The sequence below is a fragment of the Crocuta crocuta genome, unplaced genomic scaffold, assembly GCF_008692635.1.
Source record: "Crocuta crocuta isolate KB4526 unplaced genomic scaffold, BGI_CrCroc_1.0 scaffold377, whole genome shotgun sequence".
In the NCBI taxonomy this organism is placed as follows: Eukaryota; Metazoa; Chordata; class Mammalia; order Carnivora; family Hyaenidae; genus Crocuta; species Crocuta crocuta.
The window spans coordinates 1602540-1614818 of record NW_027528209.1 but is presented as its reverse complement, the minus strand read 5'-3'; the positions used below and the strand labels follow the sequence as shown (position 1 = coordinate 1614818).

At 41.7% G+C, this 12279-nt stretch overlaps 1 protein-coding gene across 1 annotated transcript in view; it reads right to left on the bottom strand.

Moving 5' to 3' along the window:
* The window catches only part of PRDM6 (PR/SET domain 6), a 133016-nt gene that overhangs the window by 85214 nt on the left and 35523 nt on the right, over positions 1-12279 (bottom strand). The window lies entirely within an intron of this gene.

The following is a 12279-nucleotide window of genomic DNA, read 5'->3' as shown; positions in this document are numbered from 1 at the left end:
GAAGAATTACTGAGCTAGAAGAAAAGTCGCTAAAAATGTAGATCATTCTTCATTTTGAATTGGGGTAAAATCCACATAACGTTGACCATTTTAACTACGTTTTAAAAGTGGATTTATTTTTGAAAGGGGAAGGGGGCGGAGAGAGAGGGAGGGAGGGAGAGAGGGAACCCCAAGCAGGTCCGTGCTGGCAGCAGATGTAGGACTTGAATTCATGAACCGTGAGATCAAGAGTGTGCCCCTTAACCCACTAAACTACCCAGGTGCCTCCCCCATTTTAACTATGTTTCAGGGTACAGTTGAGTAGTATAAAGTATATTTACACAGCTGTGCAACCTATCTCCAGGACTTTTTATCTCATAAAACAAAAATTAACTGTTTTGCTAAAGCTCAGCTAACTCTCCTAGATTCAGAGCTTCTATTCAACTCCCGGGACACAGATTCAGTGGCAGACATGCAGGTTTAGGGAACAACATCTAGGCCTCACTGGTTGTCTAAAACAGTTTGAACATCACCCCTGCTTTTACTGCTATGTAAGTCATAACTCCAGATACCATAAGAGAAATGCTTATGCAAAACAGATATTTTTTTCCTTTTTTAAAAATGTTTTTATTTATTTCTGAGAGAAAGAAAGACAGCGTGAGCAGGGGAGGGTCAGAGAGAGAGAGAGAGAGAGAGAGAGAGAGAGAGAGAGAACCTGAAACAGGCTCCAGGCTCTGAGCTGGCTGTCAGCACAGAGCCCGACACGGGGCTTGAACCCACGAACCGTGAGATCATGACTGGAGCCAAAGTCAGACGCTTAACCGACTGAGCCACCCAGGTGCCCCACAAATATTTATTTTTAAACATATTAATCTCAACCTCAAGTTTTGTTCTTTAGGATGTGTTTCAACTTTATTTTTACTTTTTCATCCACATTTTCTTTTTTTATTTAAATTCAAGTTAGTTAACATGCAGGTTTGTCATGGCTTCAGGTGTAGAACCCAGTGATTCATCTCGTACATGTGACACCCAGTCGGTGCTCATCCCAACAGGTGCCCTCCTTAATGCCTGTCACTCATTTAACCCATCCCCCTCCACCTCCCCTCCAGCAACCTTCAGTTCATTCTCTGTGTTTAAGAGTCTTTTAAGGTTTGCCTTCCTCTCTGTTTTTATCTTATTCTTACTTTTTCATCTAAATTGGCCTGGGGTGCCTGGGTAGCTCAGTCAGTTAAGCATCTAACTGTTGGGGCGCCTGTGTCGGGTTCTGTGCTGACAGCTCAGAGCCTGGAGCCTACTTTGGATTCTGTGTCTCCCTCTCTCTCTGCCCCTCCCCCACTCAAGCACATGCACGTTCTCTCCCTCTGGCACTTATTTATTTCTAAAATAAACATTAAAAAAAAAAAGCATCTAACCATTGATACCAGCTCAAGTCTTGATCTCAGGGTCATGAATTCAAGCCCTGCATTGGGCTCCACACTAGTACAAAAAACCTACTTAAAAAATAAATAAATAAAATATTCTTCTTTAGTGTTTATTTACTTATTTTGAGAGAGAGAGAGAGAGAGAGAGAGAGGGCACGTGCACACAAGCAGGGAAGGATAAGACAACGAGGGAGAGAGAGAAGCCCAAGCAGGTTCCATGTTAAGCATGGCCTGACCCCATGACCCTGGGATCATGACCTGAGCCGCATCAAGAGTGGGACACTCAACTGACTGAGCCACGCCTATTTTAGGCGCCCCTAAAATAAAATTTTCCAACTGCAAACTGTTATTCAGAATTCTTGCTTTTCACAGGGTCAACAGGGACACATTCAGAATTTGTGTTGGTGTGGCGTCAGGTCAGTGTTCACTAGTACACACACAGTGGCACATATTTTTATGGACAGTGTCACAAGTGCCACGATGCTGACTTGTTGTCATTCAATACGTATTGACAAGCCACAATACGCTAGGCAGTGAGATGCTGGTCTGTACCTACCTAGTGAACTGCTCCTGGCTTGAGGTCCGTGGTCAAAGGACCTGCAGGTCTGGGGGCTTCCATGCGACTTTTCTAGCGGTTTCTGGGTCATTCCCCTCACTTTTCATATTGCAAGTCAGTTCTCTGCTGTGTGGTGAAGAGCAATCATTTCGCTAACTGGAGTTGTATCTCTAGCTATCCTCTGCTCTCCATTAGAACTGTAGCCTTAACAATGAAGGCCATCCAACCATTTTTTTCACCCATGTTGTACGGCATCTCTTTCACACTTAATCCTTTCTCACTTGCAGGCAGCACGAAATAAATGTGCCTTTAGATATCATTTATGCCTGATTTTGCAGTAATTAAATCCACCCCAACCGCGTGTCAGGGCCTCAGCTTTGCTTTTAACAAATAACGAGATTCTAATCACGTGCAGAGTATAGTAGAGACTTCCAGATTACTATAAAATCCCAAGTGAAAAACAAAATAAAATAAAATCCCAATTGAAAAAGAAAATCTCTTTTGTTACACAGAAGCCATGAATACGGTCTTTCTAACTCGCACAATAGGGCAGGGCTCTTTTACACAGGGAGCAAGAGCAACACAAAGAAATGTAGTAGTTTTCCTGGAGTCTAACACCCAAGTTGGTAAATTAATGAGTCTTCCTACTTAGAAAAGCATTTCAAAGCCTTCTGACCCTTTTTTGTTAACACCTCCATGTAAAAAAGGAACAGAGAAATTTCTTCCCCTCTGAGGACCATTCAACCCTCCCTACCAGCTCCAGAAAGCCTCTGGTCATACTGAAGACACGCACTAAAAACATACAAAAATATCACAAGAAGTTATAGCGAATCTTGCAGACTGTTAAGGAAATTTCCTAGCAGGAGAAATACACAGAGGGAAGGGTGCAACGAGACACAAAATCAAAATCTATTCACGGCTGAGCCAAATCTAACCCTTCCAGAAGGCCTTATAATAACAGTGCTTTTGGTGGCTGCTTTCAAAATCTCTTTTGCAGTAATATCAAGGAGAGAGTGCTAATATCTTTACCAAAACTGTGATTTCAGTGAAATAAGTGTGCATTACATTATATAGTCATCTCTCAAAAGGCCATTATAAATATCAATAAAGTGGGTGGGGGGCACCTGGCTGGCTCAGTCAGTAGAGCCCGTGACTCTTGATCTCACGGGCTGTGAGTTCGAGCCCCACGATGGGTGTAGAGATTACTTAAAAAAAAATCTTTTAAAAAAAAGCATCAACAACCTTCACCACCAGTTTACACTTTTAATTTTTTTAGTGTTTTTCTTTATTTATCTGTGAGAGAAAGAGACAGTGTTAGCAGGGGAAGGTCAGAGAGAGAGGGAGACACAGAATCTGAAGCAGGCTCCGGGCTCTGAGCTATCAGCACAGAGCCCAACACGGGGCTCAAACCCATGAACTGTGAGATCACGACCTGACCCGAAGTTGGTGCTTAAGAGTCATCCAGGAGCCCCTCACCAGTTTACAGTTTCATGTAGGTTGAATTTCTTAGAATAAGCATTAATTATTTTCAAGAGAAAATCCCATTTCCATCATTTAAAGCTTAATTCTTAGATTTTCCACTTGGTAGATTACGCAAGTCAAATCATAAAGTGCAATTAATTCCAACCAACTGAAACTAAGTGCTTTTCTCACTAGTCCCAAGTTTTTTAGGATTCTCTCCCCCTAGGAATGATTTGTGTATTTTTTTTTTATCACAAATCAATTCCAGTATTAGCCTGGGGACAAACAAAACCGATTCTGAAAACACTGTACTCTAACCAAAAATTTATTTACTGGCCATCTACCATTCTGGAGTTTGCACGGGCACGTGAGGATTTAGCAGTGTTGTACTAAATTTGTGACCAACATTAATATTCCCAAGTGTGCTAAGAACACTCAGGTCTAGCGCTTTACAAGACCCTGAAAACATGACTTGATTACATTTAATTTGATTCCAATTAAAAAGCACTTAAGAAGTTTCTGCTGAATTAGATTACACTGAATGTTTCTATAGAAGACACTTCATTATCGGAGGCAGCTTTACTTTAAAATGTTCACAGAGAGTGAAAAACACCGTTCATTTTAATAAAATGGGTTGAGGCCCGTACCATCATCTCACAGTTGCAGGCTGTACCTTTTGGGGTATTAAATAAATGGACAAGGGCACCGGCAGAAACGTCTCTAAGAATGAGTGCCTCGTTCACAGTTCACCCAGGACATTTCTAGTCGCACGGCTTTTAGGTCTTAACAGAAACCAGAAATACCTGTGGCAAAGAACATTTAGATAAAAACAAGGCGGTACAAGATGCTGAAATGAAAACACTGCCTCTCTGCTGAATTCTGAAGCCACGGATAGCACAACTAATTAAAAAGGCAAAGGAACTTCTGACTCCTGAAGCAACAACAGCCAAACAGCCGCAAGGTGTCACCAAGCCGGAGGACTTCCGAAAAGACAGCATCTTCCTTTTTAAACAAAGGCCACCGTGAGATCGAAAGCGGAGGTATTCAAATCAGGACAAACCAAAACGTTTTTGTCTTCCCAACAGCATTCGACAATTTTCCAGTGTTATTATTTTTACAAGCCCCGCTTTCTTTTAGAGTTCCAAAAGGGAAAAAATTATGATTAAAAACAAAATGATGATGAAAAACAAATGTCCGAAGTCCGTTATTTGGTACTAAGCATAAACCGCAGGGCTAGCTTTCATTGGCTGGGGCTGTGCAGCCACACCGGGCATGCCCGTCTGAGACTGCACGAATAAAGGCAACTCTGTGGTTTGTGGTTAGTGATTAAGCACCGAGTCGACTTGTTTTGTGTGTGTTCTCCTATAGGAAAATCTGCAGCATTTTGAGCGTTTCACACTTGTAACAATATCTTTATTATGCCTTCCAGAATTAACTGACCTAAAATCCAGTGGCTCTACGATATATCTATTGGGCAATTAGAACTCTAAGGACCAACAAATAAAACACATTGACTTTTAGATCTTCAATCAAACAAATATTTACAGCTGCAACTGGCAAAAATTATCTCCTTTTAAGTTGGCATCCTTTCAAGATCTGCGCTACTGATCTGAGGCACAGGAGGGTCACCAGGCCCAGCTCCAAAATTAGAATTCGCACATGAAAACGATGCTACACACTTCAAATCAACGTGCACCCACCCTCACAGCCCAGGTAGGTCTCTTCTGAAGGCAACTGAAACTTTGCAGTTTTAAGGTTCTTTGAAAGTCTGCCTGANCACAACAGGGGGGGGGGGGGGGCAGGAAGGAACGGGAAGGAACAGACTGGGTTTAGCGACCAGTAGCTATAGATGTCAGAGAATGTGCTTGTTGTCAATGACAGTTGCTGAAATCTGTCTATACCACACTGAAACAATCAATTCTGTAAATGATTGCAATAATCAAGGAAATTGCCTAATTTATAAATCCTTGCATACAGCATTTTAATGGATTCCTCCATTTTAATGCTGATGCCTTCAGAGCTCAATGAGCTGTTGTCCAGGCTGTCATTACACAAAATGATAAAAACATTCCAGGTGGTGGGGAAACCACACCTCATGGATATTCAGGCCCTCAACCCATAATCATTCATTAGTGACTTCCACGAAGGTCTCACATCGCTCAGCCTCCAGAAGGGAGGAAGAGGAGGCTCCCAGCCTGTGTTGGCGCCTCGGTGGAAATCCCGGTTCCGGCTGTGGGGTTCTGAACAAATTACCTTTGAGCAGAAGAGGAACGCACTGCTGAACAGAACCCCTAGTCCTGAAAGCACCATGTTGTGACTGTCCTCCTCTCGTTCCTGTCTGTCTAACGCTGGGCCATTCTCTTCCAAGCGTCAGAGTCAGCAGGCTCAGTGGCCATGAACTCAGACACGGTGCAGCTCATCCACATGGACGGGACGAGGCCAGCGACTCCCATATACCCAAGCCTACGGGCAGCGTCCCAACCCTCACGCGCGGGCTCCCAGGTGCACCTACGGGGACTCCCACCTGCGACCCAGGCTGCGCACTTGGCCCCTTCCCTACCCCCCGCCGCACGGAGCGCGTTCGTCTCAGTTAAACCTTGGCCAATTGATTCCAGCCAATAGTGTGCTGTCAGTACTTTACTTACTGCTCAATCTCACTAACCTGACATTTATGGTGCACTGATTGGCCTCTGTCAGTGGTGCGGGTTGTAAATTCACTTTGAAAAGCTTTGTGTTAACAGCCTTCAACCAAGCTCCGAGAAGAGTACGAACAGGCAGGCTGACAATTGCTCGACCTCCTGCCCTTATTACAGTGAGTAAATCAGGGTTTGAGCCATTAGGCTGGAGCCTGGGGCCCACGCAAAAAGGATTGACATGACGAAAGGTCAACCTCTGTCACACATGTGTAACAATTTGGATAATGGAATTCTGTAACTTATCTGAGCGAGGTGGCTAATGCTTACAAGGAAAAGCCTACCCTGCTCTGCTTTCTCTGGCTTTTATGCTAAGTAGTTATACCAGAGTCTGTATTTCTTGTATAAATATACAAGGAATGTCGGAACCCGTGAAATCTTGGAGTCTATGAGATCCTAAGAAAGAAAGGGAGAGAGAGGGAGAGGGAGGGAGAGAGAGAGAGAGAGAGAGAGAGAGAGGCAGGCCCACAGCGGACCTAGGCAAGGCATTCTTCAGATCGGCAGAAGGAGAGGATTTGGATATGGTGGACGTGATTCCTCAGCTAACGAATCCGTAAGGTTTTACTACCACCGTAAGTGATTTCTGGGGAACACAACAGATTTACTCAAACAATTAGAGGTGCCTTCAGTGACAGGAAAATACAGAGGCTACCCAGCAGGTTTCCTTGGGCCCAATGTCACCACGACCACATTTTCATGAGCTCACTTGCTACCAAGTGGGGAGGGCAGACTTTATCTTCGAGTTTGGGATTTTAAGTTCTTGACCTTATTTTTCAGTCAGTGTGGAAAAAGAAAATAAAAAGCCGTAGGATGTAAGAAGAGATGGCAGTTGTGGACATGAGATACTTATGAATTATTTTCTTCACGCGGACAAAATGCTATCAATAAAAGAAGCCATGTGTAAACAACAGATAAAATGAACCAATGAGAAATACAGTCCCATGGATAGAGAACACATCACTCTTCATAAAATATTTGCAGTTAAAGCACTGCCGTATCAGATGCATATTTAGATTAAACCTCGCTAGTGTGAGAATTACCAAATGGCTACTCTAAGTATTTTTTTTTTTTAAAGCAGAATCATTTTTGGACTTAGGAAAGCATTGATAACACTGTGCAGGGCAATACATAAATGTAACGGACCAGGGCTTTAAGGGCCCTCTTCAAAGCCAACTTTAAGTACTAAGTTTTGATTTTTAGCACAAGGCTGGAAACAACTGCAAGAGGCGGCAGATGGTTTTACAGTTTATGTAAAACTACAAAATGCTTGCACTGTATCAAATGGGCACCACTATAAAAGACGTCTTCGAATCAAATGAGGCAAAGCCAGAGAGATACATCAGCTGTTACTCTGCCAACGTAAAACGTAATAGTAACACGACTATAATTTATTTCTAAGGAGAAGTTATTTGGAGTTCATGAAATGGACACATTCAAAACCAAGCTGACAAGCAGTCTCTCTCATGAAATGATAAATTACTAAGAAACACCAATTTCTACTTCAATGTACCTGGAACAGCCACATAATTCTACCCCAGTGCCTGGGTGAATCAGCCCAAAAGTGCCAAAGTCTAATAAAGCTAAACTATGGACTACAATAATTACGGTACTATCAGCAGAACAATTTTAGAATGACTTCAATTTAATTTCCAAATGACCTTAATTTCATTTGAAATGATTCATTTCAAATGATTTTTTTCCACATCTAAATATATACAAATGAGTACGGTACTACATATGCAACTAGGGATTTATAAAAACCTAAGTAATGCATTTCAAATATGAAATCAATTCATTTCCTTCTAGCACCAATTATGTGTGATGGTTTTGAAATATAAACAGTTAGCAACATGTAATATATTTTTAATATGGGTTTCATCAGCGTCTTTTGACTTAAGCTAAATGGTAATGATGAAAAGTAGACCATTTGCTTAAAAGCAAACCTCTTATTAAATCTAGACCATCATGGCATAAAATCAAACCACAAAAAAAAGAACTGCATTATGTTATCCCCCTTGATTTTCTGAATAAAAATAATGAAGGTTTCCACGGAGTGTAAATGAAAATAAGACACTCAAATTTACTGAGGCAAAGACAGGTTCTAGAAAATTAAAGTCCTTTCTAGTTCCTTGGCTGTAATCCTAACAAGTCACTACCTTATTTCAATGAGCAGATTTTTCTAGGGTGAAAATAAGTGCAATTTGTTTTGTCATTGTCACTAAAATTTCCTGTTAAATCAGACTTTGATTGGAAAGGCCGGAGTACTTCTTGCCGGTCTTAAATGGCAACTTTCTTTTAAACTTCTCTATTTTATATCCAATAGAATTTCAAGTTTACACGATGTACATTCCTCAGGTCCAGTCACATTAAATTCTGATGTTAAGCAGAGAGGGGAAACCATGTACAATTAGATTAATTTATCTCAAGGGAAAAAGGGCACATTAATAATTGAGATAATGTTTTCATGTTAAAATCAAATGTGCCCTTTCACTTCTTTATTAGAAAACACATGAGAGCAAAATTATCTCCCTCTCATCAATAAGACCTAATTGCTGAGAAAGAGATTGTTTTCTTTGCAAAATATTCTGAGAGATTTTTCTCATTAGGGCCAAATAGCTGGAAATATACCATGCATCCAACTCTTCTTACTGGAATAAATGTCTATAAGCAAAGCGAGTGATTGTTTAATCCATCCTGTAATGTTTTTGGTTTAAACTATCTGAATTATTTTTTTATAAAACACATTGAAATCTGATTCTAAAAGAAACTGTGCCCCCCCCATGAAAAAAATACTAGTAACTTGGCTTTCAGTTCGTTAATCTCCTCAAACTACGAAAAAGTCACCTGAGCTTCTTGCTTAGAGAGAGAGAGAAAGAAAAGAAAAACTCTTAGAATTTCCCACAAATACCCCAAAGAATAAAAATATATGGAAGGTAATGGAATGATGTTTAACTTTCTTTAAATTGCTCTGTTTTTAAGAACCAGGGTTATACACCAAGCAAATATTAACTAAAAGACGATAGGACACTGACAAAACAATCTAACCAGCTCTCCACGGCTGATGTATGGTAAATATTAAAGAGCCATTTTCTACAAAGAAAATGGAGTTTTTAATGATTAAACACAAGGAGTAACTAAGGTGAATCTGATTCTTTCTGTAATAAGCCTTCATGTGTATAATAAAGTACAGACATACTAAAAACAATGAACTGTAAACTGAAACAAAAATCCATCATCTACTTGGAAACAGTGACGGGGAAAGATTAGCAATCCATTTATTGTACTGAAATAAAGATAAGTAGCCCTGGGAAGACCCATCAGGAGCCGAGTATTGAACTCTAAATATAAAGACATTTCTTCATCAGCCAGTGACTTGGAAAAAATGTGAGAAGAGAAATGATTCCAGTTGACTTTTAAAATGAAATGGTAATGCTTCAACTGCTTTTAAGTTCTTCAAGATCTGTTTTATGTCAACCTGAGATTCTGGAAGATATCTGAAAGAATGTGTTTTTTTCCAATGGATAATTATTACATGAGTCATGAAACCATTATTGCCAAAAGTTTCCTATAGATCGACCATATATTCCGATTACTGAGTCTTTCCTACTACAAATAATACGGTGATTACAATTTTTTCACAGGACAATTTCGCTTTGAAAGCAAAGGCGGACATTGAAGGAACATTCTGGAATCTCCGGTTATAAATTTCACTCAATTCAAATTGGCACATTTCAGAAAAAGAATACATCATGATGCTTATAACTTAAAAAAAACCTCAGACCTCATAGCTTCACAATAATTCTACTAATAAAACCCTGAAACCTATTAAAATAAGTGTTGTTTCTTACAAATGGACATCAGCACTAAGTTACCTGGCCCCAGTCGGTCTCATTTTATAGGATCTCCCAGGAGGCAGATACATTTTGCACGGCTGCAGTTTTAACATCCCTTCAATCCCCTCGTTGTTTGCTTATTCTAACTGTTCTTACAGCTGATAAAAATAAACAGATCATGTCCTGAAATTAGGAGGAGGGGCCCATGAATCACTCGGGCGTGCATACTCCCAGCAAGGCTTTTTTTATAACACAGAAGTAACTCACACACCTGAAGCTACAGGTAAGACGCACTTCCTGTCTACGGAGAGGACAATGACAACAACCCTCAAGCCCCACTCTCCTTATTTGAACAGAATTTTAACTTCATCAAGTACGAGGAAAGGTACAAAAGAAAAGGCTCCACAGTTTTCAGTATTAAGATAGATCATGATACCCTACACATGTAGTGACGTCCGGCCAATATACTAAGAATCCAAATCCTTTAAGAAACAAACACACACACACACACACACACACACACACACACAATAAACTATGGGATTTTCTTCACGTTTACGGCTTTGCCCCTGGCACTCTAAAATTTGATGAGCTCAAAACCTGAGGCATCCGAGGGCAACATAACAGTGTTCAGTCTTAACGTGTGCACACAGAGCAAACCCATGCCGTTGAACAACAGCTTTACGATCTCCCCAGAAAAGTACTGGCGGGCCTTTGACTGTACGGTATTAGCACTCCTAATAACACTACTGGAACACGAAACGTGCCTGGAAGTGTTTTATAAACTTTAAACCGCACTGGAGGTTACAACTAATTAGTCAGAAACAAAAACCAACCGGGAAATATTTCAAAACCAGATGCTCTGATTATTTCCCACTTGTCAGTTTTTCCAATCCCCAGAGCTCTAACTTCTAACCTGGCTCTATGTTCCAAGGCCTTTTCTCCTACCGTGTTTTCCTATTTAAATTTCTGGTTAAAAAAAATTTTTTTTTAAGAAACACTATTTGGTAACATATCAATGCCCCTTGTTCAGGAATCCTACTCTAGAAGATTAAAAATGTGTAACTGTTTCCCAATTCAGGAGTGAAAGGGAACCGGGGAGCCTGGGCACGGGCCTCAGCAGCTAACTATAGGGTATATGCCGCCCAAGGCCGCCATGTGGTCAACTTGGGCTGGTGGGCTGCGAGCTCAGCCAGTTACCTCCTCCCCTATCCGAGGAGGTTTTTACAGACACAGGCCCCAGCACCCCATTGCCAACGGCCATGTAAGGTTCTGGAGACCAGGTTTGTTTTTCACAACACTGCATCTCCAGGCCCTCAGGTAGCGCTGGCCAGAGTGCTCGGCAAAACTCCCGAGTGGATTAGAGTCCACTGAGTCTTGGAGCATGCCCATCCCGACAGGCCAGCGAACCAAGCGTGTGAGACATGCTGCTACAGAAATGACCATTAATGGGGCCTTAAGGTCCACGCCGACTTGGCCACTGTCACAGAAGAGACTTTGTTGTCTATTTCCATTCCATTACACTGCCCGGCCTCGGTCAGACCTGCACATGGCCCTAAGGGTAAAACTCCTAGCATCTCGTATTTCATAAATCACTCCTTGGGTGACAGGTGGCTAAAACTGGTGGGGAGATTACCTATGGCCAAGACTCTGCCTCTTCTTCAGAACTGGATCTCGATAATCAACCGTCAAGCTCTGGGAAGAATCTCCGATGAACATGTTTCAAATGAACTGTTTATTTTTAAATAATCGCAGGGGAGAAGATTGTGCCACTGAGGTACTGCCATGAATTGGGTGCTATCAAAGCGCTCGGAGTTGTCCTGTGTTTTGATTCTCTGTCTTGCTGAAGACTGCGTAATTGTACTTTGTCAGAGAAGAAGCAGAATTTGTGATTTCTGATTCACGGCCCCATTTGCTTACTTCGGGGGCTTGGAAAGTTACGAAACACGTTGCAGTCTAATCCGGGGTTTACAAAATTGCTTTTATCTGAGAAAAGGAGACTGGCTCTCTTCCTCCTGTTCATGCTTATGTCCCTTCTTGCCCTGTGCCCAAAAACATACTGGAAGAGCTCAGAATGGGGCACAAGGTTCTAGCTTACACCCCCAATGCCCGGCCTCCTCTGCTCTCTCACCTCACCTGTTTGTGTTTTTTTTTTCTTTTTCTCAAGATCCTGGGAGACCAGCTGGAGTCAAATCCATCCCAGCTGGAGGAGAGGCTTGTTAAGGGCATTCCAACCTCAGAAACCCGGAGCCCCGGTCTTCCTGCCCAGGCACCTCTTTACTGCAGGCGCTGCTGCCGATACCGGGCATTTGCATGATCAGAGAAACTTATCCTCA